Source organism: Pogona vitticeps, chromosome 2 (genome assembly GCF_051106095.1).
Source record: "Pogona vitticeps strain Pit_001003342236 chromosome 2, PviZW2.1, whole genome shotgun sequence".
NCBI lineage: Eukaryota > Metazoa > Chordata > Lepidosauria > Squamata > Agamidae > Pogona > Pogona vitticeps.
The window spans coordinates 131,554,486-131,582,379 of record NC_135784.1 but is presented as its reverse complement, the minus strand read 5'-3'; the positions used below and the strand labels follow the sequence as shown (position 1 = coordinate 131,582,379).

Sequence of the window (27,894 nt, the reverse complement as noted above, 5' to 3'; positions counted from 1 at the left end):
AGAACATATGAGCCCTGCTGGATCAGGCCAAGAGCCCATCTAGTCCAGCTTCCTGTATCTCACAGTGGCCCAACCAGATGCCTCTGGGAGCACATGAGACAACAAGAGACCTCTCTCCTGATACCCCTCCCCTGCATCTGGCATTTGGAGATACCTTCTGTCTAAGCCTGGAGATGATACATCCCCATCATGGCTTGTAACCTGCAATGAACTTTTCCTCCAGGAATCTTTCCAATCTCTTTTCAAAGGCATCTAGGCCAGATGCCGTCACCACATCCTGTGGCAAGGAATTCCACAGACTAACAACACACTGGTTCAAGAAATATTTTCTTTTGTCTCTTCTCACTCTCCCAACGCTCAATTGGAGCGGATGTTCCCTGGTTCTAGTGAGAGGCAAAAAAGCTTCCCTCCATCCACTTTATCCACTATGCCCTTTGGTGACTGGCCCAATCCTTGTCTCTTGTCTCTGATGGCATTTGTTTATTTCCAGATCTCTGTGAAAAAACCCAATCCTGCAAAAGGGGAAAACACAAACATCTATTACCTGTAGTAGAGCTTATACAGCACCTCTATATATCTTCTTTTTTTGCTCAGTACCATTCACACTTGTTGATAAACAGCCCTGATTTTGTCAGGTCTATGTTTAAGGTGAGAAGTAGTTAACTGGTGAAAAAAAATAGTCATCTTCTAGGATTTGCCTTTGCTTGGTATTATTTTGTAAATGGTATTAAGCACAAGAGGGTATCCTGTAGACCATCTTGGCTGCTGGCATGAGTGTTGTCAACCTTCAGGTTGCTCTTTGCTGTGTAAAGCTTGGCATCCTTTTTCCTGCTGGCAGTGTGGGCAGGAAAGCAATGGTTGAACAGCAATATTGCACTATGTCCTGGAATTTTAAATTATGGATACAGAAGCACAATATCCAACATTCATAAACTGGAAGGATTTTTTAAAAAAGAATTAAAAATCCTGGGTTTTTAAAAGAATTCTAAGTATATATAAACTAACACAAATTCCAACAGCAACTTCTCTCATGTAGAATTACAGTTCTAGAGATCTCAGAAGTTGAGTACATGATCTGTACTATGTTTGCTGGGGATGGGCAGAAGCAAGAACAGTTGAGATGTGGCTGTAATCCTTTAGAGCCAAAACATTTTGAAGGGCTGTTTTTGATGTCAATGAAATGATGAAGCAAAAGTGTGAGTAAATGCAACACACACAATGGAAAACATACAGGCGGGCAACCAGAGGGAAAAAAGCTCTATCAAAAGCTCTACACCCATGTTCTTTCCAAAAGATGTCCCCTCATTTTTTGAAATAATAATAAAAAAGGGAGAACTGGGAGTTAGCAAAGATGCGGAAACTTCAAGTGGTGCAGAGTGCGGCAGCCAGACTCCTTACTGGAGTGAGAAAATACCAGCATATCTCTCCTACTCTGGTCATGCTGCACTGGCTGCCCATCCGTTTCCACATTGACTTCAAAGTGTTAATGCTTACATATAAAGCCCTAAACAGTTTAGGACCTCGATACTTGGCGGAACGCTTACTCCCAACTAGTTCTACCCGTGTCACCCGTGCGAGTCAAGAGGTGAGGCTGAGGAGCCTGACGCTGAGGGAGGCCCGGAAAGAAAGAACTAGAAACCGGGCCTTCTCAGCGGTGGCTCCTCGTCTCTGGAATAACCTACCTCCGGAGATTCGCGCTGCACCCTCGCTGGGTACTTTTAAGAACCAACTAAAAACATGGATGTTTAGGCAGGCCTTCCCTTCCAGTTAATTCCTGTCCTCTTTCCTTTTCTCTCTCTCTTTATTTGATTTATTTTTATTTTTCCCATCTTATAGAATCATCTAATTAATTAATTGTTATAAATTTTTTAGAACTTGTTATCATTTGTTGTAAGCCGCCTAGAGTGGTCGAAATGACTAGATAGGTGGGGTATAAATACAATAAATAAATAAATAAAATAAAAAATAAATTATCACTGGAAACCAAGGTCAAAATCACTTGTACTATATGAAAGAAAGAGTGTCAAGAAAGACAGCGACAAATATAAACTCATTTGAAATCTGGTGTCAAAAAAGTGTCTTACAACTATCACAGACAGGCAGGAAAGCAAGCCTGAACTCTCAGTAGAGCAAAAATGAGTAAACTCAAGCTAGCCTACCATACACATATCCTAAAAATACAGAACTGACCAGAAGAGACAATATTGCTGGGAAAACTGGGGGAGAGGGAAAGAGAGAGGGAGAGAGACTGGAAGAAGAGAGGAAGATCTAACGAGAGAGAGAGAGAGAAATTGTGTCAATAAAGAAAGCCACAGCTGGTAGTTTGCAAAACCTCAACAGAACTTAGACAATATGGGGGTGAGGGTAGGAAGAGAAAACCTAATATGAGATGCTGCTAGATTGCTAGAACTGATATGATATTTTAGATCATTAACTAATATAGTCACCAAACATCAGAAGTGATTTGATGGCACATAACATCTTTGGAGTCCATCCCCCTTAATTTCCAGATAATTATATAGTGACAAGATGGTTGGAATGGTTGAAACTATGACAGGATATAGGCACCAAAGCTCTGCTAATGTTGAGCCCATCCCTAGCCATAAAACAAGAACCAATAATTTCACAGCTTGAACAAGTGAGCTTTAAAATATTTGAATATTCTTTTAAAAATATATTTTAAATTTTTTTATAACCAGACAGAGAATACCTTTGCCAGCACAGATGCCCGTTTGGCCAGGAAAGAGTTAAAGGTTTTCCTTCTGAATGTTGGCTTATTGAGTCCTGACTGACAGGGTCAAATGTTCAGATTTCCCTAGACCTGGAGCTGATTTTCCATTTGAAGACTTGTATCAGGACTCAATTCAGACTCTGTGTTTGACTGTTTATGGACCATTCATCAGTAACACACTTTCATTCATTTAAGAACCTGGCAATTGTGCGCCAAGCCTTGAACTAACTTTATGAAGTAAGTGAATTGGATATGGCTTTGCTCTTGGACAAGGCACTTCTGATTATTCCAATGAGTTTTAATAATGTTCTGCAGGAATCAACAACAGAGAGAGCTGTGCGGTCCTTTACACTAGTGGTCCCCAACCTTGGGCCTCCAGATGTTCTTGGTCTTTAACTCCCAGAAATCCTGGCCACCAGAGGTGGTGAAGGCTTCTGGGAGTTGTAGTCCAAGAACATCTGGAGGCCCAAGGTTGGGGACCACTGCTTTACACAATACAAATGTCAGAAAGGCAAACCTTTATTTAGACTACTAAAAATCAAACATTAAGCACAAGCTTTTGTGAATAAATTCACTTCCTCAGGCATGCAATAATATCTTGTGGAGAATGCAGAAAAATTATAAATAAATGTCCTAAAATTGTCATAGCAGAACATACCCCTCCACCTTACTCATATTACCTCTTTTGGAAGTCAAGTTTCCTTTTTGGCTGGAGCTTGAGGGAGGGAGAAGGCCACACAGAAACTTAGCTATCCCCATCCAAAAACTGGGATACATTTTGGTTATTCACCAAGTAGTAAAACGCCAATCAAAACTGAGTTAATTCCAAATTATTATGTTATCTGGTGAGTTTTGCAAGCAGATGTTATTCTGAGTTGCAGTCTAGCTTAATTGATGTCTAAAGTCCATGAAGGATCCTCCGTGGTGGCTTTTCTAGTTTATCAACATCCTTAGAGCTTTGTGACAAGTAGTATCATCACACAGCTATGTCACATAGCGATTTACAAGTAACTACATCATCTATAATGTTAAAAGATAAAAGTAACAATGATATTTGCAGCATCTTGCTTTGGGAAGGGGTGTCAGGGACATAATGACTTTTTTTTTTTGCAAATGATTGTGACAACAGTAATGTTACTGTTTGGGTGATGAGTCTCTTTTGTAAAGATCTGCTGTTGCATTCCACAGCAAGTTGCCTTGAATGACTTTCTTAAATGACTATGGAAAGTTTCTTGTTTTGTCACAGGTAGGGTGTGCTTTCCAGGCTGAGTTTTTTCAAAGATCAAGAAACAGAATAATGGAGAACACAATGGAAAAATGTCATTAAGTGTGCTGCAATCTGGGAAATCTGATTTTTCTTTTAAAAAAAGTCTTTCAGGGTCCTTTACTAGTTTTGCTGCAACACTGGAGAACATTCACAGATCTACAGAGGAAAGAAGAATATGTAGGGAAGAATAACAATAAGTACATCAACTTAGTATCATTGGTCCTTTTAAGGAGAAAGGCAGGGTAAAAATGAATGAATTAATGAACGGGTGAACAAGCAAACAAATGAACAAACAAACGAATGAATGAATGAATGGTGTGTGGTTTGCACAAAGGCATGCCCCATTCCATCCCCATCTCAGATCACAAACTACTCCTGGGTATTGCCGTCCTTTCCATGCCTCCAGCTGTTGTCTCCCACAGGCTTAGAGCAGAGATAAGGATGGAAGTGGAGCAATCAAACATTGCACATTTGCTGATGTAAATGGGATTTCAAAGTCACTAAATCATGTATACAAAATTACATCAATCAAATCCTCATTCTCAAATAGACATTCAATTATGTCTCTAACACACATTCCTTTTCTTCCTAAAGGAAGTTGCCTTAACGGCAAAAATGGGAAACCTCTGTGTCATGTAAAAGCTTGATCCAGTCAACAGAAGGTCCAGTTTCCTCTCATTATCCCGTGTTCTCATACTGTTAAGAAAAGGTGATAGATAATGTTCTCTAATGTAGTCATGTAGCTCAAAATGCAACAGATAATATGCAAGATCTTCAACTTCATCTGTTCTGCACAAGCAGAGTCTATTTTGAATGGGAATATCCAAAAATTAACCCTGTTGCATCGTTGTATCCATTTGTTCAAAGCGGAGATGAGTAAAGGCCACACACAAGTTCTTTTTTATTATAAAAGACAAACATTTTTCTTCCTGGAACTGAGCCTTGGACCTCGCCAGCCATTTCATAGATCTCATTGATACCAAGTCTGCTAAATCTACCGGCTAAATCTAAAATTCTTTGTTAACTGTCTGCCTCTGGAATTCACCCTGTGTTGCTTATGTGGGTTTATGTAAATAGGAGATTTAACTCAATGTCCTTTTAAAAAGGATGTGCTTGGTTCATATTTGAACTTTTGCAGGAACTTTTTTTAAAAAAAAAGTAATTGGTATTAACAATGACTTGGCAAAGGAGGATGCAGAAACAGATGCTGTTATCAGGAAACACATGCAGCAGTTGAATTGAATAGCCAAATAGCAGCAGCAGCAATCAATAATAAATGCGGTGTAAATGCTCCTGCTCGGAAAGGGGATCTGAGAGTGGATTGTTGTTAATCTGGCTCAAGCTCCCGCTTGGAGATTGTGTGGGAAATCTGACTGAGTAGAAAGAAGAATCTAAGCTAACGTGAACTAGTGGGGAAGCTGGAAGAGCTTTTAGTTAATCCTTACTAACAAGGGGAGCTATAAGGTTTAGGTCATAGGACCCAAACCACTTACTGAAGGGTAGTTCCACTGGGATGATTGGTTTAAAGAGCATTCGGGGTTAGCAGTCTCACAGAAAGACATTGCCCCACTTGTCCACCCCATTTCTTTAAAAAAAATCAAGGATCCATATTAATGAAATTAAGCATTGTTGAATCTATTAAATATGGAGGACTTCCAAAGTTTTTAGAAAAGCCTGAAACTGGGAAGGGAGGAAGATTTTCAAAAATTCATTCAACTGTTTATTTTGTTCCAAAGTGCAAAGAGCTGGAGCAGGGGAGCAAAATCACAAATGGGATTTTCATTTTCATTTCAGTGACCAGCATGAGAACAGTGTGTGCAGGTGCAGGACTAAGCCTCAAATGCAATAATTCTAAAAGCCAGTGTATTCTCCTCAACTGAGATACAACAGATTAAAAGTTTTCCATAGAGGACACACACACCAACCCAAATATCATGTAAGACCATGTGATTTCTAAATAGATTCCATTAAGAACAGAGCTTATTGCAAGGCAAATGTATCATAGAATCACAGAATTGTCATATAGTTGGAAGGGACCTTGGAGGTCTTCTAGTCCAATCCCCTACTCAAGGCAGGAGACCTCATAACATCCCGGACAGATTGCTGTCCAATCTTTTCTTGAAAACTTCCAGCAATGGAGCACCTACAACATCGGGAGGCAAGTTGTTCCACTGCTTAATGGTTCTCACTGTCAAGAAATTCCTCCTTATTTCCAGGTTGGATCTGCCTCTGATGAGTTTCCAACCATTGTTTCTTGCCCTACCCTCAGGTGCAATAGAAAATTAGTTAGTTAGGCATCCTTCAGTCTCGAAAGACTATGGTATCGTGCTCTGTATGGAGGACTTGGAGCAGCGTCTAGTGTGGCTGAGGAGGCCGATTCGAGAGTGACAGTCTCTTCCACACTGAAGACAAATCCAATCTGTCCCCTGTCCAGCTCCCTGGTTTTGCTTCCTTTGTGACTTCCTCTTTGCCTCAGCCTGCTGGACAAGGGTCTCTTCAAATTGGGAGAGGCCGTGATGTACTGCCTGCCTCCAGGCTGAACGATCAGATGTCAGAGTTTCCCATCTGTTGAGGTCTATTCCTAAGGCCTTCAGATCTCGCTTGCAGATATCCTTGTATCGCAGCTGTCGTCTCCCTCTGGGGCGGTTTCCCTGCACTAATTCTCCATACAGGAGATCCTTTGGAATCCGACCATCAGCCATTCTCACGACGTGCCCAAGCCAACGTAGGCGTCGCTGTTTCAGTAATGTGTTCATGCTGAAAATTCCAGCTCGTTCTAGGACTACTCTGTTTGGAACTTTGTCCTGCCAGGTGATACCAAAAATCCGTCGGAGACAACACATATGGAAGGTGTTTAGCTTCCTCTCCTGCCGTGCACAAATGGTCCAGGACTCACTACAGTACAGGAGTGTGCTTAGGACACAGGCTCTATAGACCTGGATCTTCGTATGTGTCGTCAGCTTCTTATTGAGCCATACTCTCTTTGTGAGTCTAGAGAACATGGTAGCTGCTTTGCCAATGCGTTTGTCCAGCTCAACATCCAGAGACAGGGTGTCAGAGATGGTTGAGCCAAGGTACACAAAGTCATGAACAACCTCCAATTCTTGTGTGGAGATGGTAATAGAAGGAGGTGAGTCCACACCCTGGCCCATGACTTGTGTTTTCTTCAGGCTGATTGTTAGTCCAAAGTCTTGGCAGGCCTTGCTGAATCGATTTATGAGTTGTTGGAGGTCTTCAGCAGAGTGGGCAACAATGGCTGCATCATCTGCGAAGAGGAAGTCCCGCATGCATTTCAGTTGGACTTTGGTCTTCGCTCTCAATCTAGAGAGATTAAAGAGCTTTCCATCTGATCTAGTCCGGAGATAGACACCCTCGGTTGCAGCTCCAAAGGCATGCTTCAGCATGACAGCAAAAAAGATCCCAAAAAGTGTTGGTGCAAGGACACAGCCCTGTTTCACTCCGCTTCGGATGTCAAAGGGGTCTGATGCTGAGCCGTCAAAAACTACATTGTCTTTCATTCCCTCATGGAAGGATCTGATGATGTTAAGGAGACGGGGTGGACATCCATGTCGCGAACACGGGTTCGAAAACACACGTGTAAGCTTGGACAGAGAGCAATCAGGAGTTTGCACATGCTAAAATGAGCTGAAAGAGTCCAATTCAGCCAGCCATGCTACAACACTCCTTCTCACAGGTCTGCCCACATAAGAACACCCTGGTACTCTCAGATATTATTGTGAAAAAGTCAAGTGGGCTTTGTAGTCCTTAGACTTAACTTGCACCACTGACAGGACTCTAAGTAAGCTAGGCCGAGGCAGCACTCTCAGATGACCCTATGACAAGTGTACTGTTCAGGAAACCAAATGAGTTTTATAATCTTTATTTTATTAAAGAAAAAGCATGTTACTAAGTATCAGAGCCAAATTAAACCAAAACAAATAATCTAGCATTGTGCTGTTTAGTTACAAAGAAGTAGTGAGGCAAAGAAAACATGAAAAATATAAAAGAGTTCAAAAACCTTATTAAAAATACAAAAAGACATTAAAAAGAATCAAAACAGTTCCAGTCCAGGAAATCATTAGTAAACAAAATAATCCAAGTAGGTTATGAAAAGGCTATAGTCCTCAGTGATCCTATAGAATAAAAACCCCTAAACAAAAGTAAAAATCCATTATATGTCCCATAGTCCTTAGAAAAGAAAAATCCAGTAAATGTACCATAGTCCTTACAAAATTACAAGAGCATAGTCCATATGGAGTATTCCAAGAAAAGAAGTCCATAAAGAATATTCCATAGAACAGTCCATAGAAAATAGTCCATGCATAGTCCTTAGGTAAAATCCCATAAGTCTAAAAGTAATCTAGCAAAGCATAGAAACCAGTCCATGTAGGTAGTCCCAAATGGCTGAAGAATAGGTCACGAATCACTGAAAGGTCGGTCTTGGAAAGACAATGTCCATAGGTAAAAAGTTCCTTTTTCAAGAGTAACTGGCAAGGGCCTAATTCACCTTCCCACGATGTCATCCAATCAGAGTTCGTTACTAGGCAAACAGTCCTGTTACATCACATGAATTCTTTCTCATACACAGCAGATGTTATTTGGGTTAACTGTGGTTTCTCAAAGAGTCACAACATTTCCCATCTATCTAATCAGACAGAGTCCTTCTCAGGCCTTCAGAATAACATTCTGTCTGCTCGCCTAGAAAACTACTTGTCAGCATAGCACAGATACTATATACAGAGAAACAAAATGGAACTTCTCTGGCTTATTTCTTAATTACAAAACCCATATGCCTTTAAAAGATTTTAACTCAAAAACCCATCTCATCACAAGCCCCCTGAAGATTAACAAAAGTCCTAAACAATTTAAGTTTTAATTTTGATAACTGAATAAGATGAGATGTCCTAATTAAGCATTAACAAAATAGAGAAAGATATTAACTTGAACACAAAGTCATACATTTCAAATATGATTCTAAAATAGCAAAACAATTGATACATGAGAACTATTACAATTACAGTATTTACCATACATGAGAGAAATTTGCCTTAGACACTTCTACTAGTCTGAAAAACAGAAGAATAAACAAGTTAGTATACTTAATCAAATACATCACTCTGCATATGCTCAGATAATACTCTTGTCATCAAACAGTAAAATAGTGAAACCAGGATTAACATCATAATAACTTGTTAAACCAATATACTGATATGTAGTAATAATAGTGAAAACACTCTATGTATGCTCAGGAACATAGTCATACAGAATACCAAGAAAATTAAACATCAGAGCTTTAACAATTCTAGCCATTTTCACCCCTTGCATCTGCACTAAACACTCGAGATAAGCAGTGGGGAATTAAAGCCTCCTTTCTAAGTAGATGTTTAGCATCAAAATCATATTTTTGCAATCTGAAATACCACTGCGTTAATCTTGAGCCTCGATGTCCCTGCTTCTCTAAGAATGTCAAAGCATTTTGGTCTGCTTGAATTGGATCAGGGCTGTAAATTACAAGGTTGTCTACATAGCCAATCACATAATATAAATCACCAAACAATTCATCAACCAATTTCTGAAAAGTAACATAGGTATTTTCCATTCCAGGTGCTAGTTTTCTGAGTTGGTAAATTCCCTGAGGGCAATTAAATGACGTATAAGGGCGATGTTCCTCTTTAATTAAAATCTGGTAAAGCCCTCCTCTTATTCTAATCACAGAAATATATTCAGCATTTGTAACAATTTCCACCAACGTCTCAACATTGATTGTAAGGAGTGTTTCACTCTCCGGGAACTCATTTAACTGGCTAAAATCCAATTCCACTTTAGGATTAGCTAACACAGGCTCCAATATCTGTCCTGGGCCAAATTGATCAATGCCTTCCACGCCTTGGTCCAGAAATGCCACACCCCTGGACACATGTATCACTGAATTAGCTGTGCTATCAGGTTTGGTCACAAGAGGTCGCTGTTGCAACAAAGTTCCCTCGGGAGTACTCTGCATAGCCTCAGAAACAGTATCAGCATTCTCACCACTTCCTTGGAAAATAGGCTGTTGAAAATAAGAATGGTCCCCAACCTCTGTTTTTCTCTATAAAGATCTCTCTGAGAAGATTAACTGTGGTACTGGGCCAAAGTTTTCAGATATGATTTCAGTCTCTGGAGAAACATCAATACTTTGTAATCCCAAAAAGTTAGCGCTTCCCCCTTCATTGGTTGTGTTATAAACAGTCTCACAATCTGACAAGTTCAAATGCAGCTTTCTATCTTTAATCAAGTTTACAGTCCCATATTCACTTGTACTACTGAAACAATGTGAAAGTTCATGCTGCAAGGTCTCTGTACAAATAACTCCTCCTGTAACATTACTCAACGTCTCTGGTAAAGGTACTTTATCTCCTTCGGTCTGCTTTGATGTGTTCTGTCTTGTCCTAATTAGTTCCCCCTTATGAAGCATTGCCTCCCTGCAAAGCTGCCAGGAAGACCTAGGAATGCCCTCCAACTTCACAGTATCTGATTCCACTTTTCTCTCTGGGCTGAGAGAAGGGGGGTTGTTTGAGATCTGACATGCATCAAGATCTGCTGACACAAGTCCTAGCGAAGAATTAAGCTGAGTCTCTATTTCATCATCCCGGTATTCCACTTCCTCATGAACTGCTGTTGCTTCTAAGCTCTCAGTCCCAGCAATTGCTTTATTACTTTGGAAAATCCCTTGCTCTCCTTCTTCTAGCAAACCCATAGTCTCCTCCCGAATTATTTCAGAACTTCTCACCTGTCCTGTGCTCTGAGAAAGAGCTGAGGTTGGTGCTGAGCTGAATTCCAATGCACTGCCGTTCTCTGGAGCACTGCAGTTTTCCCTTGAGTCGCCCGATGTTAATTTCCTCAAGGACACAGCTTCTCGGGGAACTTTCGCCTGCATTCCTTTCTCCGCGCGCGGCTCTAGGGCCTGTGAATCCTCTGTTTGGACGGGCGATGAATCGCTGTCTTCTCTGGAATGCTCCTTAGCATTCCACTGGGCCTCGTTAACTCCTTCCACACACACATCTTGCATCTCAGGGTTGCTCCCAATTGTTTGGAGCGTCTCGTTGCAGTAATTCCCAAAGGAACCCTGCTGAGTTTGAAGAAACTTTTGCATCAAGCCAGGTTCTGTGCTAAGAAAACGTTTTAAAAGGATGTTTTCCTGATAAAGCTCACGTATCAGGAAATCTCTTTCCCTAATTTTCTGCTTGGCTTGTTCGAAAAATCCCGAAGCCACTTCCAAGAGTATATCCACGGTTTTAGACTGGTTTTCCTCCTCCATCTTCTGCTGGCAATCTAGCCTTGGCTAGGTCAGCAAACAAAACTCTAATAATAGAAAGGAAAATTTAAAAATCTCCTCTGCACTTCTGACCAACTGCTGTCCCTTCTGCTATCCTAAGATAGGCGAGAGAACAAACAGCTGCCAAACCAAAATACTGAAAAATCCAAAAGGAAGAGAAAAGAAAAACTGTGATCACTCTGTGAACCCTAAAGTTACAGAGATGATCAATGACTGAACTGGGTGCAGATAGATACCCCTAGGGCCAGGTCATCCCGACAGATGCTGAGATCATAGGGCATGACTCTAGGCCAAGCCAGATGCAACTAGGTACTCCTGACAGATCCTAAGATCGTAGTGGGGAGACCCAGAGCTAGTCTGGAACACGGCCAGGTGCTCCGGCAAATCCTAAGATTATAGGAGTACACTTAGGCCAAAACAAAAAAACAAAAAACCTGGATGCAAGTTCCAAAACAATGTAGCCAGAGTCATTTATGCAATCCTAAGATTGTGAAATGACCTGCTCAACTTGGGTGCAAGCACTCCAAAAATAAAGGACATGCATCTTGGAATTTCTTCACTACAACGTTGTAACAACCTGCACATGCCTACTGATTAAATCCAATTGTTTCCTAACAGTTTGCTTGTCCCACTGGGAATCTCTTTCTTAAAAGAGCACCCCAGATTCTAACACACATTACCACAGCCTGAAGATTTAACACCTCTCACCACAGCCTTTAGATCTAACTGCTGGCAAACAGTGTTTCCTAGGAAATTACTGTTTACACCCAGGGAAGCACCTAGCTCCTTGAAGCCTCAGTGTCCCACTGCAATCAAAACCTAGCTTGTGGATCAGAGTCACTCAAGCTGCCAGATAGAACAAAAATTGGTCATCCTGAGGTACTACAAAACCCAGCACGTGGTCCATCGCGCAGCTGCCACCATGTCGCGAACACGGGTTCGAAAACACACGTGTAAGCTTGGACAGAGAGCAATCAGGAGTTTGCACATGCTAAAATGAGCTGAAAGAGTCCAATTCAGCCAGCCATGCTACAACACTCCTTCTCACAGGTCTGCCCACATAAGAACACCCTGGTACTCTCAGATATTATTGTGAAAAAGTCAAGTGGGCTTTGTAGTCCTTAGACTTAACTTGCACCACTGACAGGACTCTAAGTAAGCTAGGCCGAGGCAGCACTCTCAGATGACCCTATGACAAGTGTACTGTTCAGGAAACCAAATGAGTTTTATAATCTTTATTTTATTAAAGAAAAAGCATGTTACTAAGTATCAGAGCCAAATTAAACCAAAACAAATAATCTAGCATTGTGCTGTTTAGTTACAAAGAAGTAGTGAGGCAAAGAAAACATGAAAAATATAAAAGAGTTCAAAAACCTTATTAAAAATACAAAAAGACATTAAAAAGAATCAAAACAGTTCCAGTCCAGGAAATCATTAGTAAACAAAATAATCCAAGTAGGTTATGAAAAGGCTATAGTCCTCAGTGATCCTATAGAATAAAAACCCCTAAACAAAAGTAAAAATCCATTATATGTCCCATAGTCCTTAGAAAAGAAAAATCCAGTAAATGTACCATAGTCCTTACAAAATTACAAGAGCATAGTCCATATGGAGTATTCCAAGAAAAGAAGTCCATAAAGAATATTCCATAGAACAGTCCATAGAAAATAGTCCATGCATAGTCCTTAGGTAAAATCCCATAAGTCTAAAAGTAATCTAGCAAAGCATAGAAACCAGTCCATGTAGGTAGTCCCAAATGGCTGAAGAATAGGTCACGAATCACTGAAAGGTCGGTCTTGGAAAGACAATGTCCATAGGTAAAAAGTTCCTTTTTCAAGAGTAACTGGCAAGGGCCTAATTCACCTTCCCACGATGTCATCCAATCAGAGTTCGTTACTAGGCAAACAGTCCTGTTACATCACATGAATTCTTTCTCATACACAGCAGATGTTATTTGGGTTAACTGTGGTTTCTCAAAGAGTCACAACATTTCCCATCTATCTAATCAGACAGAGTCCTTCTCAGGCCTTCAGAATAACATTCTGTCTGCTCACCTAGAAAACAACTTGTCAGCATAGCACAGATACTATATACAGAGAAACAAAATGGAACTTCTCTGGCTTATTTCTTAATTACAAAACCCATATGCCTTTAAAAGATTTTAACTCAAAAACCCATCTCATCTTGGGAAGTATTTTAAAAAGGCCATCCCTGCTAACCAAGTCAAATGCTTTTGTAAGGTCTATGATGGCCACTAAGATTGGTTGTTGTTGTTCCCTGCATTTCTCCTGCAGCTGTTGGAGGGAGAATACCATGTCAGTGGTGGATCTATTAGCTCGGAATCCACACTGTGATTCTGGATAGACTCTGTCTGCAAGAACCTGGAGCCTCTTCAGCACAACACGGGCAAGCAGCTTCCCTACAACGCTAAGAAGAGAGATGCCACGGTAGTTATTGCAGTCACCCCTGTCGCCTTTGTTCTTGTACAATGTGACGATGTTTGCGTCCTTCATGTCCTGTGGGACTCCACCTTCCCTCCAGCAGAGACAAAAGACTTCATACAGTTCAGTGGTGATGATCTCCTTACAGCACTTCAGCACTTCAGCAGGGATGTTATCCTTTCCAGGTGCCTTGCCGGAGGCGAGGGAATCCAAGGCCGCTTTTATTTCTGCTAAGGTTGGTTCACTGTCCAGCTCTTCCAAGACAGGCAGGCACTCAATGTTATTTAATGCTTCTTCGGTTACTACATTCTCTCTGGAATATAGCTCGGAGTAGTGCTGTACCCAGCGTTCCATCTGCTGTGCTCGGTCCTGGATGGGCACACCTGTAGCAGACTTCAAGGGAGCAGATTTCTTCTGCATTGGACCTAAGGCCTGCTTGATACCGTCATACATTCCTTTGATGTTACCTGTGTCCGCTGCTATCTGTATCTGGGAGCAGAGCTGGAGCCAATAATCATTGGAGCATCTCCTGGCAGCCTGTTGGACTTGGCTACGAGCAGCTCGAAGAGCTTGCAAGTTGTACTCACTAGGACAGGTTTTGTATGCTGCTAGAGCTCTTCTCTTATCCTCGATGGCTGGCATTAGCTCCTCTGAATGGGCTTTGAACCAGTCAGCCATAAATTTTGGCCTCCAGGTGGTCATGGACTCATCCACAAGTGCTAAAAGTACTTGATAAATGTCATCTCAGACTCATTATTTTAGGGCTTTACCCCCAATTCAGAAACATTGCAAATCTAGAACTGAATCAACCTTCTTTGGACAGATTTGTATGAGGCCCATTCTAGAGTGAAATGAAGCAAACTTACAAATGAATTTGTGCCCAGAGCACAAATCCAAATCAGATGGGGCGCAAATCACACCCGTGTTTTCTGTTTTGAAAAACAGCATTCAATGGTGCCTAGTAGGTATGGGTCTTTCATAATTTTTTGAATTACTGCCCCCAGCTCCACAGGATAATGGGCAGGGAGACCACCAGATCCCAAATACCTTGGAGTCCTCATAGAGCTTAGTTCCTACCTCTTCATGAAGACTCGTCTTGTTTATTTTGAACTACATATCCCAGAAGTCTGTAAGAATTCCACTAAACAGAAATCTGGGGGCTTTAGCAAAAGAAAAGAGAAAGGCCTCTCAGTTATTTTTAATTGCTTACAGCTGAGGAATAAAGGCTCAATCTCAGACCAAAAGACAGAGGAAGTGGGTGGGAGGGGCTAAGCTCTGTGGGAGCTCCAAGGCATTATAAGCCTGATAGGCTCCCTGTCCATTATGCTCTGTGCAGGGTTCAGGAAATTACCACATCAGCAATGCCCTGCACTCCCACAGAGATTAGCCTCTCCCACCCACTTCCTCTATCTTCATGAAGACATCTTGCCCAAGATGGAGCCTTTATTCCTCAGATTAAAACACCTGATAAGATAACTTGGCTACAGCCCCTAGATTTCCAGCTCCAGGAATTCCTGTAGAACTCTGGGGGCAGTAGTACAAAAGACACAAAAGTCCATGCCTAGTCCAAGTTTTAAAGCCAACTCACACAGATAAATCTTTTTCCTGTACCTATTGTTCTGAGGCTTCCCTGCCAAGAGATGCATAGATATGTAGTAATCCCCTGAGACTTCTGATGGTGCTCTAAGACTATAAACCTTTGGGTGTATTCACCAGTGACACTGAAGACAAAGCCAGGAATAAGAAGCTAGAAGCCATGGGAACCAATAAAAGCAACTCACGAGGTTGTTTGTGTCTGTCGTCCTATGCCCATGTTGTACAGTTCTGTCACATTCAGGTTAAGCAGAAGGAAACAGAAAAGTGAGAAGTGAACCAAGCCATGCAGAATCTTAAGCTTCCAGAGAATGACAGCCTCTGGCTGTTCAGTGGTCTTCCTGGGTTTCTCCAATCGAGAAAGGTCTCCCAGCAATGGGCAGGGAGATGTGCATAACGAGGGCCCTGGGGGCTCATCTGGCCTTTTGGTGTACCTCGAGTGGCTTGCCATTTGTTTACGGAGCTGTCACTGCATGTTGCTCCTCTCTTCTTCAGTAGGGATTTCATTAGGACAGCGATCCCAATCATGCTTTTTGTAGCAGTGGCAGTAGTAGTGGTGTACAATAAGTCCTTGCATTACCATTAGGCTTTCATGTGAAGCGGAATGGTTGTGTATCAGCTGCAGGATCAGATATGGTGTTCCTTTGCATGTCATTTGGTGGGGAATGCAAGATGGAGAGTGCTATTGTTTCACTTGTCATTTCACAGCATCCTGTGGTTGTTCCCTGTGTGAATAGAACGTTGTGCTAGTGAAGACTCTGGTCTGGTCCAGCAGGGCTGTTTTTGAATCCCTCTGTTCTGGGGCATCGGTTAGTTTGGGTGGATTCAGGTGCTGCTGAGCCAAAGCTGTAAGCAGCTATTCTATGGCATGCTTCTCACAGCAAGTAGAAAGCAGGAGGAATTTCATTTATGAAATGGATCTTAAAGTTGCCATGAGAGAAGAAAAAGGAATAAACCAGGCTAAAGCTTCGCACTCCGGAAATCTTCGTTCTCCAACATGTATGCCATTTAGCCAGATCATTAATGGATATTAAATGGTGTTTGAGAATTAAAAACCTATTTAATATACAAGGATTTGAGTATTTATGACAAGTTTTTAATCCTTAATAAATAGATAAAGGAATAATCAGTTATGACATGAAAATAAAAGAGCTGGTTGATTAACTCTTAATTAGAAGGGCAGGTCTTCTTCAATGCATTATAACTCCTTTCAGTATTAATTATGCCACATTCGATAATAGCAGAATGGAAACTTTATTTATTACAGATTTTGCAGCTCTGTAATTGATGAGTATCTCTGACCCAGTTGTAAAGACTTAATAAATATTTTACTTAATTGTTTCATTAACATAGATAAGAGTCTCCTCCAGTTTCACAGAGAGGGATGTTTGCCCTCTGAAATCATTAGAGTCGATTAAGGCATCTCATGTTGTTTCATTGCTTTTGCCAGTCTTTCATCAGCTTGAGGCTTCTTGGGAACTGAATTTAATAAGGTAATACTGTATTTGTTTGTTTTTAGTATTAGGTAATCATCTTTTAATCAAGTATGGTTTCTTTGAGGAACCCATTGCCTTGTGATAGTTTTGTGAAGTGAATCAAGGCAGGAAGTCTAATCTTGCACTATGGCAATTTTCTTGTTCCTTGTTTGTATTCTTCTGAGGTTTGGTGTACATTGTAGTTGGCTTAAGGTAACACAATTTAGATTAATTTTGATGTTAATATGCTGTTGTCATCTTCCAGTCTTTTTTAACCCTTCTCTTCAGGGTTTTTATTAATCTTCGTGCTCACACCAAACAAGGTGATAATTTTGGTAACTGCTCTGTGGTGGGCTTCCTGTCAATACGCCACTCACTATAGAAAACAAAATGTCACATAACCACAGCTCTGCTGTAAACGCTGCAGGTATCTGGAGGGTTCTCTTTAATCTTGAAACAAACAAAGCTCTTATGGCAGTGTTAACAGTTGCTGTGCTGAACTGAACCAAGAGTTCATCTAGTCCATCATATTTGTTTGGATCCAGGACAGCAAAAGGGCCTTTGGGGAATAGAGCTTAGAAAAATAATAATTAGGGTCAACTCTTTTAAAAAAAACGATTAAAGCACAACTGTGCTACAAGTAGCCCACTGGACAGCTCAGGTTGAGGTATCTGGTGCGTAGCCAGAGGTCCCCCACAGAGCCTCCTAAGGAGAAAAGCCATCCTGTGCGGCCTTGGGCAAGCTGCACTGTCCCAGGGCGCCCTCTAGAAGATGGGAAAAGTAAACCACTTTTCTCCCTGGAAAACCTTGGAAAGGGTCACCAAAAGTCAGAACTGATTTGACAGTACATCATTATTATTATGTTACATTACAACTACGGTGTAATGAGAAGTCATGAGACTCCTTTTACAGTGTAACTAAACCAGTGGGTTTTTTTTTTGGGTGAGGCCTCCCCAGGAATACAATAGGAATAGGATGTTGTCTCACAGGTGTGGGGGGGGGGCTGCAGTGAGCCTCTCCTTCTTTCACCCTCTTACTCACGAGCAGTGAGGACAGCGTGAAAGGCATAATAGGGCTTCTGGGTGTGGTTTTTGACCTCAGAAGAAATATCTCGTCACATGTTGTTTCAGCGATTGGTTAGTGAGGGGACATATACTAGCAGCATTCATGCGTCTGCTGCAATCCCAGGATTCATGTGTGGTTAATATTCAGTTGTTCAAGGAGCATTCCCCCCCGTATTCCTTCAGTCATTGTTTTAAAATACTGTTGGATTTGACACTTACCAGAATACAACCCTCTGGGAAGGATACTGATTTTAGTTAAAAGATCTGCACTTCCACACATCAAGAATTCTCAGGTGAATACCATCCAGCTGTGGTAGACTATACTTTTTTTTTTAAAGAAAATCCAAATCTATTATTCAAGCTCCTTTGTCTTCTGTGTTTGACACAGCTCAGTCATGGGCACTCTTTAGCAAGCAATGGTTCAAAGGCAGGTGTCAGCTACACTGAAAGTATTGTTTTTAGCTTTTATGTTGACTGGTGTCAAACTGCATAAACTGACAACATATATTAAACATTTTAAAATTGCTCCTTGCTTTGTTTGCTTGCGTCCTTGCTTGTTGGTTTGGAGAAAGAAAGAAAGAAGCTCAACAATTAATGTCTATGGAACATTTACTGTAGTAGTCTACTCTTCATATTCTGAGTTAGATTTCTGAGCCAGCATTAGCTTCATTTGACTGCTACAGAAGCAGGTATATTAATAAGAGACCACTCACAGAATGTGGGGAAACAGTTATTTTTCTAATTCAGCTCCCAGGAGCTCTCAGCCAACATGGCTACTGCGAGATCCTGGGAATTGTAGTCCGAAAAACAAGTCTTTTCCCGTGGCTGTTGACCAGATTGCTGGGCCAACCCCTCGAAAATGTGGCACCCTGAAGAAAGGGCCAGGGTGTTTCCCCACCACAGTTCTGGCCCTGCTAGCCTCTTGTTCATTGTTCAGAGACTTCCTACCACTGTAGGGAGAGGGGAATGTATGAACCCTTCTGTTTTGCATTGCAGAACCATTTCTGCAGCAAGACCTGAAATGTAATAAATACTTCTGGATTTCCACAGCACAATCTAGAAAAATGGTGAAAGTGAGGACTCCTGTATAGAATATGGGCAGGCTTATAGATAAAAAAGCAGCCCAGCTTCTCTGTTCTACCCCAACGGCCACTAGTCCCTCAGTGAGATGATGGAAGAGGTGCATATAAAGCCCATAGCAGCAGCAACTTCTTACAGGGCATGTTCAGACCCACGCTTTTGGTGTGGGCTGCCGTGATCAATTGAGATCAGGGGTGGGAGCAATATGCCATTAGCATATCAACCTCAAACAACTCTATTTTTGGTATTCTAAAGTGGCGAGTTAGTGCAAAACCACAGTATAAGAGAAAGGAAATGGGGGATGGATTCATGTTTGGCTGGGAATGGCAGGCAGCAGAGGGGGAGAAAGAGGGGCAAGCTATCTGTGCCCCTGCAAGGGGAGGAAAATCAGCCAATTGCCAGCCAAAAACAGACAGGCACCCATCAGGCGTTTGTGCTCCCCATGTTTGGAGAGGAGGAAGGAGAGAGGGGCAAGCAGAGAGAAAGGAATGGGATGCACAGAGAAGGGGGGTATGCAATCTCCAACTGCCCCTCTGATCTTACCAGTGGAGACAAAAGAAAGGGATCCTCTCTCTTGCATCTTGGATTGTACACACAAACAGACACACAAGCACGCATGCACACAGAAAGAGAGGGGGGGGAGAGAGAAGAGACAGAGATTGCCTTGAGGGCACAACACAGATTAAAAAGGAAAGGGAATATGTGCCTCCAAACAAGAGATCTCCCCAACAGGATCTCTGTGCCCTTGTAAAAATAAAAGAGATTCTTAACACTCTGTTGCATATCCACAATAAGTCTGCCTCTCTTTTGCACATAACAGTCAAACCTACCACAAAAAAGAAAAAAAGAAAAAAGAAAAGAAAAAGAAAAAGAAAAGAAAGAAAGAAAGAAAGAAAGAAAGAAAGAAAGAAAGAAAGAAAGAAAGAAAGAAAGAAAGAAAGAAAGAAAGAAAGAAAGAAAGAAAGAAAGAAAGAAAGAAAGAAAGAAAGAAAGAAAGAAAAAGAAAACACCCAACGTCTCTTTCTTGGCTTTCCTAAGTTTGCTGATATCATGAAGTGGCTTATTTATTAAGCCACTTCACAATGCCAAAAATTCAAACCAGAGAAAGCCTTGGGAGCGTTGACGTTTCTAAGAAAACATGTGTAAGAAGTAATACAGATGTTCAACAGATGTATTTGAAAATATGCATGGTGCAGGTAGGATGAAGTCTATTCTGTCCCTGCTATCTTATGCTATAGGAACATTCAGTGAATTTGAATTGTGGGTGATTTAGAAGAGGCAAAACTTCTACTGCTTCATACCACAGTTATTTGAGCACTGAAGTATCTTCTTCTTTAAAGTGCACTTCTCCTGACTGGAACCTCCAGATGTGTTCGAAACTTCCATCATTGCCTGCCAGCCTGGAAACTGTAGTCCAACAGGCCTGGAAGGTACCTGGTTGAGGAAGGCTGTGCATATTAGACTCCAGATTTGAAGCAATATTTTTTAGAGGTGTCTCACCCAATGTCGCTTAGCTGCATTCCAGTTGGCCCCCACAATGCATTCCTGAACAAAATCTACTGTGCACAATAGATTGAAATGTAAGGCAGGAAAATGGTGTCTGTGGTCTCTTCAGTGGCTCTCAATCCAGGAAGCCTGTGCTGCAAAATAAACCTAAATGTTGCTCAAATATATCATCAGAATGTGCTAATCCGCCTACCATGCAAGTGCCCAGAAGCCACACAGCATTTCAACTATGTGAAGCCATGTCAATTGACAGAAAGCCTAATGTTCCTCTGTGAGTAACCTTGAAAGACTGGGGTCATAGCTGGTGGAGTAGAGACCAAGCTTCCTATCTCTTCCTTCTGGGTCCTCCACCATTCATACCAGGAATGGATAAGCATTGATGTCTTAGTCAGGTCTGGCCTGATCTTCTTCAGCCATCCTTAACCTTTCTGATTCCATCGCTGTGCTCTTATCTCCAATAGCTGATCCTGCTTGGAAACAAGAGATGAGATTTTCCTGCTCCTCTGGGATGAAAAAAGACAGCCTTTCCCTCTCTGGTCAGATCAGGGATAAGAGTTTTACAGAGAAGAAGACGGCAAAGAGAACATGTAGACCCACCATACTCTCAAGACCTTAAGATTCTGGTGTTTAAATTTCAGAGTAGGTGTGCATGGAATTAATCTGTGCCTTTCATGTCTGAATTTTTTGTGTGTGTGCTAGAGCTTACCCTTCAGTAGACAAGCATACATGGGTTATGCTTGTGTGTTGGGTGGAAAAATGCCCAGACTATACTTTCAGGTAAAGCTTCTACAGCATTCTGCTGAAGAAGTGCACCTGAAAGTGGTCAAACAGCTCACTGGCTCTGTGTTGCCTTAGTCTTGTTGGATTAGACTGGGTGTATCTTCCTCTGTGGGTGAAGAGATGAACACATATCCTTCCTCAGCCTGACAGTTTTCACAGTGGAACCACCATCCTTAGCTAACAGTTATATGATGGAATTTGTAGTCATCTGGGAGAAAAAAGAGCCAGATTGGGAGAGATAATTCCAACACGAGAAAAAGGGAACTTTTGAAGGGGCCAATAACAAATGTTTCAATAGGGGACCACAGTGACAACCTACACACCATTCTCTGTAAACTCCATTGTTTATTTCAAAATTAATGGTTTCATAAATGGATTAACAATGTGAATTCCATGAGTTAAATGTGGTTTTAGGTTTAAATATTAAAAATCAGTCTCCTATTTCTAACCATTATCAACAACAACAAATATAATTTTCAGATCTAACTTTCCAAGCTCTTGAAATTTCATACCTTTTCCTGCTTGTTCACCTGGCCACAAGTATATAATTGTACAATTATTGTAAGATATATCATTGTCTAAGCACACTTAACTGTCCATTCCAATTACTTCCGCATTATCTATTATTACAGGACAGTACACAAATGATTTCATAGGAAATTATAACTCCCATAACCCCTAAAACATATGTGCAAAATTCTAAACATAACAACTTTTTGACATATTTTTGGTAAGCCATTCAACTTTAATAGCTTCTAGTGGCATTCCAATAGTAAGATTTGCACCTCCTTCAGTTGCAACTACTGATAAAAAGTTGTGAAATTCATCGTGAAAATGCTACAGTTTGGATATGTTAACTGTTTTGCTCATATAACTAACTGTTCCTCTTACATTTTAAAAGCTCGATGCCATGAAACATCATAGGTTAAAACATGAAGCTAAAATATAGGGCTATAGTGGTGTTGTGGACTGTACAAAGAGGCAATGGCTTCTTGAAGCCTTTTCCATATGGAGATGATTCAAGTCACCTCAGAGCTCAGAGGCAATTAGAAGCATCATCAGAAGCAATTAGAAACATGTGCATTTTTCAAAAATTCAAATTTGAATTCAGAACTTGGGGTTCAAGTACCAACTTTTAACCAAACAATATGAGCTAAATGCAACATCCTGTACTCCATGTACATATTTTGACAGGGTTTCAAAATGAGTTGCCGATACTTGGACAATTATATAAGTGAATCCAAATTTTAGCTGCCTTCAGCAAAACTAACTGTAGATTAGGTATAGTACAGATTTGTTCCAGGCAGGGACTCATGCCTCAGGCTGCAAGACATGTCTTCGTAGACTGTATTTTGTGCTTCTTTTTCCTTGCTCTTTTTGCAAAATTTCTTGTTCTATTAAAGGGGAAAAGAAAGGCAGCTATATGTACAGTTACCATGTCATTAGAAATGAAGCTTCTCAGAGTGGTAAACACATCTGATTGTAGAGTGGAATCACAAATTGGTCCTCTAGCCTTTTTTTAGGCCATATGGGCCCATTCCTGTTCTGAAATTATTATGAATAACCATGATATTGAGAACCATGAATACTAGGTTAACTTGGGAGTCCAACTGGATTCACTAATATTAATAATTACATAGTGTCAAGTCAATTTAACTTGTAGTGACCCTTTCCAGGGTTATCTAACTGTAGCTTATCCAGAAGTGGTTTAACATTCCATTCTTCTAGGGGGGTGGGGGTTGTTCTGGAACAGCGTAGCTTGCCCAGAACCACTCAGTCTGGCTTTTTCTCTGCATGAGAAACAAACTCCTGGCCAGGTGCTCCAACTCACTGAGCTATCCAGCCAGATTCTCTAATATTAGATGCTCCAATATAAAAAGGAGTTATTTGGATGCTACTTTGGAACATTTTCTGACTGAGGTACTATTTCTTCCCTACAGAAGAGCACAAATCTGTAATTGGAATACAACTACCTTCAGAGGGATACTTACATTTTTAGGGGACAGGATACAATATGCCAGCACAGCAACCAGGAGAAGCGACTGGATGATCAGGGCGCCCAGCATCCAGAGAGATGATGAACTGTTTCTTAGCTTGTTATCTGAGGCTGCTTTAGTAGAAGAAAGTGGGAAATAAGTTTCATCCTGTCACTTTGCATGCTAGCTTACCCTGAAAGAGTATACAAGGAACCCAATGGCTTTGTAGGAATCATGGATAGTATCCTGATTAATAAATGTGGCGCAGAAGGGAAATCACTTAAGTACCATCCCACTCAGGCAATCTCCTCATTGTGTGATCATGATCAGTTGCACAACCAATCATATCACCAGTAAGAGATTGGCTGCGCAATGAGGAACATGCTAGGACAGAGACACTGCAATTTGTATGGGGCATAAAGTTCAAGGTAGCCTTTCTTTAAAAAATAATAATATACGTAAAAATGGGGCACAATGTTTTAAGCTAGACTTGCCCTTACACTCTGGGCAGATTTAAAACAATTAATATGCTTGGAAAACTAGTAGAAATGCTCTCCCAGGATTTAGTTCTTCTGTGGCTACTGCAGAACAATGCTCATAATGCTATTTGATCCTGTCTTTAAAAAAGGACACTGAAGTACTCTGTCTTATAATATTTGTCAGTTCAAAACTGTGTGAGAGAAGAATTAAACAGAGATTTCCTGTCCCCAGTACACCAGTGCCTGAGGCAATAGTCTCACTAAGCTTAATGTTGGACCAACCCTGTACAGAGGAATTGACAAAGTTATGTTCACTCAATCTGTTGTCATTCCTTTGGGGGAATAAGATAAGAAACCTATTCCACTTTTATATCTGTGTTTTTTTTTAACTGTGTATACAAAAACAATAACATGTGCAGTTTGAACTGACTGTTAGCTGTAGGTGTTAGCTACAATAATCACATGCTGAAAATCAGTATTATTTGGAAGGAATTGTTTTAATATTTATTGTGATTTTACATATTTTCACAAGGAACTGATTCAGGAACAGTTTGACAAAAACAGGGGCCTTCTCTCAGATTGCAGTACTATATTGAAATGTGTGGGTGTAAATCTTTGTGAACATAGTGAAACTTTGTTTGAATAAGCACGTGGCATTACTGGAACTAATACAGTTTTGATTTACCCACTGCAGACTAAGCAGTAAAGGCTGGATGTTTGGGGAAAGGGCAGTATCTCCCAAACAGCTGATGGGCATTATGTTTATGAGGTGCCCAGTGTGGTGTAGAGGAGAGAGTGATAGCATATAATTCAGGAGACCAGGGTTCAAACCTCCACTCAGACACAATCCTCCAGATCAGTAGGGGTATGGAACTGGTAAAATCACTCCTGGCATATTTCACCTTGAACGCCCTATTAGGGTCACTATAAGCTGGTTCTGACTTGATGGCACATAAGTGCCAACAACTGTAACTATTGATCAATGTACGAGCAGCCCAGGAATCTGTTTACATGCATGATTTTTCAAATTATTTTCCCATCATGGAACTCGTGTTTAAAAATCATGCATTCTTACAAAAAGACCTCTCTCTGCACTGCTGCTCAGGATGGAGAGTATTTCTTAAATTCTTTGTTCTCTCCAGTTTAAGCTGTATTGACTTTACAAATCACCTCATTAGTGAGGAAGTGTCAAGCCCTGGAACATTTTTCACCTTCCGGCAAGAGCAAAACAAGGAGTTTGATTTTCTTCTTCTTCTGAAGGTATCTGTAATTCTGTGCATTCTGTGAAGAGTTCTTCAGCCCTGAGCAGAGAAGAACTGACTGACTATTTGAAAAAGAGTCCAAGAACCACTTCAGTGGGTCTAAATACTTAAAAATCTCTTCAGCAATAAAGCAGAAGCCCTTCTCAGTTGGAGAAGGTAAGGAGGAGGTAAGTGAGAATTTATATCCCTAATCATTTATTAAAATCAAAATGTCCGTATCTACAATGTCTGCACAATGTGTGTGTGTCTGTATGTGTGTGCACGCACGCGCGCGCGCACGCACACACACACACACACACACACTTGTTTTTCCACAATTAGTAAAAAATTAAATGATTGACTGTAGAAATAATTATTATTGCCCAGCCACTTCCCTTACCTTTTACTGCCAACATGATACTGCTGCTGTTTATATCCTTGGGCTCCCCCTCTTCTAGAAAACGTCCCTCACACATATACACATCACTATCATCCTGCTTGACTTGTCGCAGCATTATCGTCACCATGTTGTCCATCTCAAAGTATTCGGTGCGATTTGCATATTCAGGGGCCTCAGTCTTTCTCTTTTCCCACACTGAAACATGTAACACTTGCATGGCCCTCCTAAGGATTCGATTCAACTGCAAGGCCCTATTGATTGGATGCTGAAACTTGCAGGTGACATTGGTGGTCTCCCCTTCCTCAGCAATGATAACAGGTAGCTCCTCTCTGGCTGTGGAAAGGAATGAAAGGATGCCTGTCAGACAGGTAGATCACCTGGTGGAAAACAAGGCGGGGACACCACAGAGACTTATTGACAGTATGTATTTTTCCTATTGATACCAGTGGTTTGTAAAAACACATGGAGGCCACCTGTTCGTGTGTAAATCTACCAAAGTGTACTAAATCTGAATGCCGAAGCCAAACAGAATCAGAGAACTCACAGTAGTTTCACCTTTGGAAAAATTATAGTGTCCTTCCATACTAGTTAAAGGTATTTCCAGCACTGGACACCAGCCGACTAACTCCATCTGACACCAGCCACAGTTGCTGTACAGTATGGAAGTCCCATCAGAATTCAACAGTAATATTTATACAGTGTGGAACTGGCTTGATTTGCTGAGCTTTGCGAATCTGACTTTCTTACACAGGAATGGACAACTTCTACCCTTCCACAATTTCTACCCTAATATGTCTCATTGTTATTGGAAAAACCATAAACGATCTACTTCTGCCTCATTGATTGATCTGAATTGGCTTCATTCTTCTGGATTATTTTAAGCTCTGTACTGTGTATTATTTGAAGTCCATAAAGTAGGAAAGGTGAAGCATTGTTTTTCAGGAATAAAACATATGATTTATTTAAATAATTATAGTTTAAATACTCAGAAAGCTTCCAAGTAGATCCCTTTTCATGCATTTCAGAAGGGATAACAGATGATTGTTAATGTTGCCTGGACCACTTTTGTCCAGCTAGACAGTGGGAAAGGCATGCATCTGATCACATGGGAAAGGGCTGTTTTGCAGGGAGTGATCTCCCTTAAAATGACTCTTCCAACTAGCCAGCTGAGTACCTCCTGGCTGTGTATTGGCATGTTGTTATTACAAACCAAGCTGAGAAAGGGTGAATATATCTATTAGTTTTACACAATCCAAGTCCCACCCCTGTTAAAGGTTACATTAATTGCCCCAGGCTCAGTAAGATGATAATGCTCTCCAAAGATGACCAAATTATGATTGCAAGAAACATACTTCTCAGAAAGCAGGCTTAAATTGGCCAGGCTTTAATTTTAAAGGAAAGCACCCACGTGGCTGTCATCTGGCAAGGGAGTGATTGGCATGCAGGAAGTTTCAAGTTCAATTGTGTCTCCAGGTAAGGCTGCTGCCTGGCATGCTGAGAGCCACGGACAAGACGGGGCCAGATGGACCAAGTGCTGAAATCAGTAGGCGGCAACTTCCTATGAAACTGAACTGAGGTTCAGGCCCCACAAGGGTTTCTTGCCCAAAACCAATGCTCACAGATGCCATTTCCCTGCAAAGGCATTATTTACTGCAAAACTGGCAAATCCATACACACTGTTTCTCAAAAGAGAGTGGATCATATCACGCTTCTTTCAGATTTTATTCAAGATGATGTTTCACCTCTAGATACTACTCCTGGATGCTTCACAGCCGGTCTCATATATCCCCATGTATATGGCACTGAGCCGTGTCTGATCCTCCTGTGCTACCTTGAACATGTATAGAAACCACTGCTGTAGTGATCTGTGTGTAGACACGCCAGCAGGTTGAACACCACGGTAGGCAGGGAGAGTCTGAGGAGGGCACGCACATCTTTTGCTCTTGGTGGAGAGCACCATTTTGGCCATTCCTGGGCCAAAAATCTCCACCTGGAGAGATTCAGATTCTCATACTTTTATATGAGGTCCAAGGAAGAATACACACACACACACACACACAAAATAGAACAAGAATATTACTGATTTCATAAGATTACTACTATTCAATGTTCCTTTTCTTGATTTTTTTCTGGATCATCTTGAACGATAAGGTGGTGTGATGGGAACAGGACTCATCTAAATTTCTGAAACATTCGTCTTGTACAAAAGGCACAAAAAGGGTCTTTGTAAAGGATTTTGATGGATTAGAGAACTTGTTCACTTTTGAGTCAATGCACACTGCCATTCTGAATTTTGTACATCTCCAATAAGCAAATGAACAAATAAAAACCCATCTACCCATTACAGGCACATGCTGGTATGCCACAGAACCCATACTTTAATCTCATAGGATTTATTTCTCATCACTACCCAAGTTAGCCAGCATGGCAGAGGTTTCTTCAGATTAAAAATAAAAATCAGTTTCTACATATATTGAAAGTGGATCGTTTCTTAGAAATGCAGCTACTGAAGGATGAAATGTTTTCATTTATTCATTCAAATTAAG

The 27,894-nt window shown here is 41.1% G+C and overlaps 1 protein-coding gene across 8 annotated transcripts in view; it reads right to left on the bottom strand.

The window, feature by feature from the left end:
- Positions 1 to 3,799: 3,799 nt before the first annotated feature.
- LOC110075047 (butyrophilin subfamily 1 member A1) overlaps positions 3,800 to 27,894 on the bottom strand; it is a 55,181-nt gene continuing 31,086 nt past the window's right edge. For 5 of the 8 annotated variants that reach the window (XM_078385959.1, XM_078385963.1, XM_078385958.1 and 2 more), the window contains 3 exons: positions 25,349 to 25,681; positions 23,244 to 23,362; positions 21,578 to 22,646 (listed from right to left, as the gene is read on the bottom strand). The gene's annotated coding sequence lies outside the window, so the exon portion shown is untranslated. Of the gene's footprint in view, positions 4,155 to 21,577; positions 22,647 to 23,243; positions 23,363 to 25,348; positions 25,726 to 27,894 lie in introns of those variants that run through there. The other 3 variants (XM_078385961.1, XM_078385960.1, XM_078385962.1) reach the window with 3 other exon arrangements.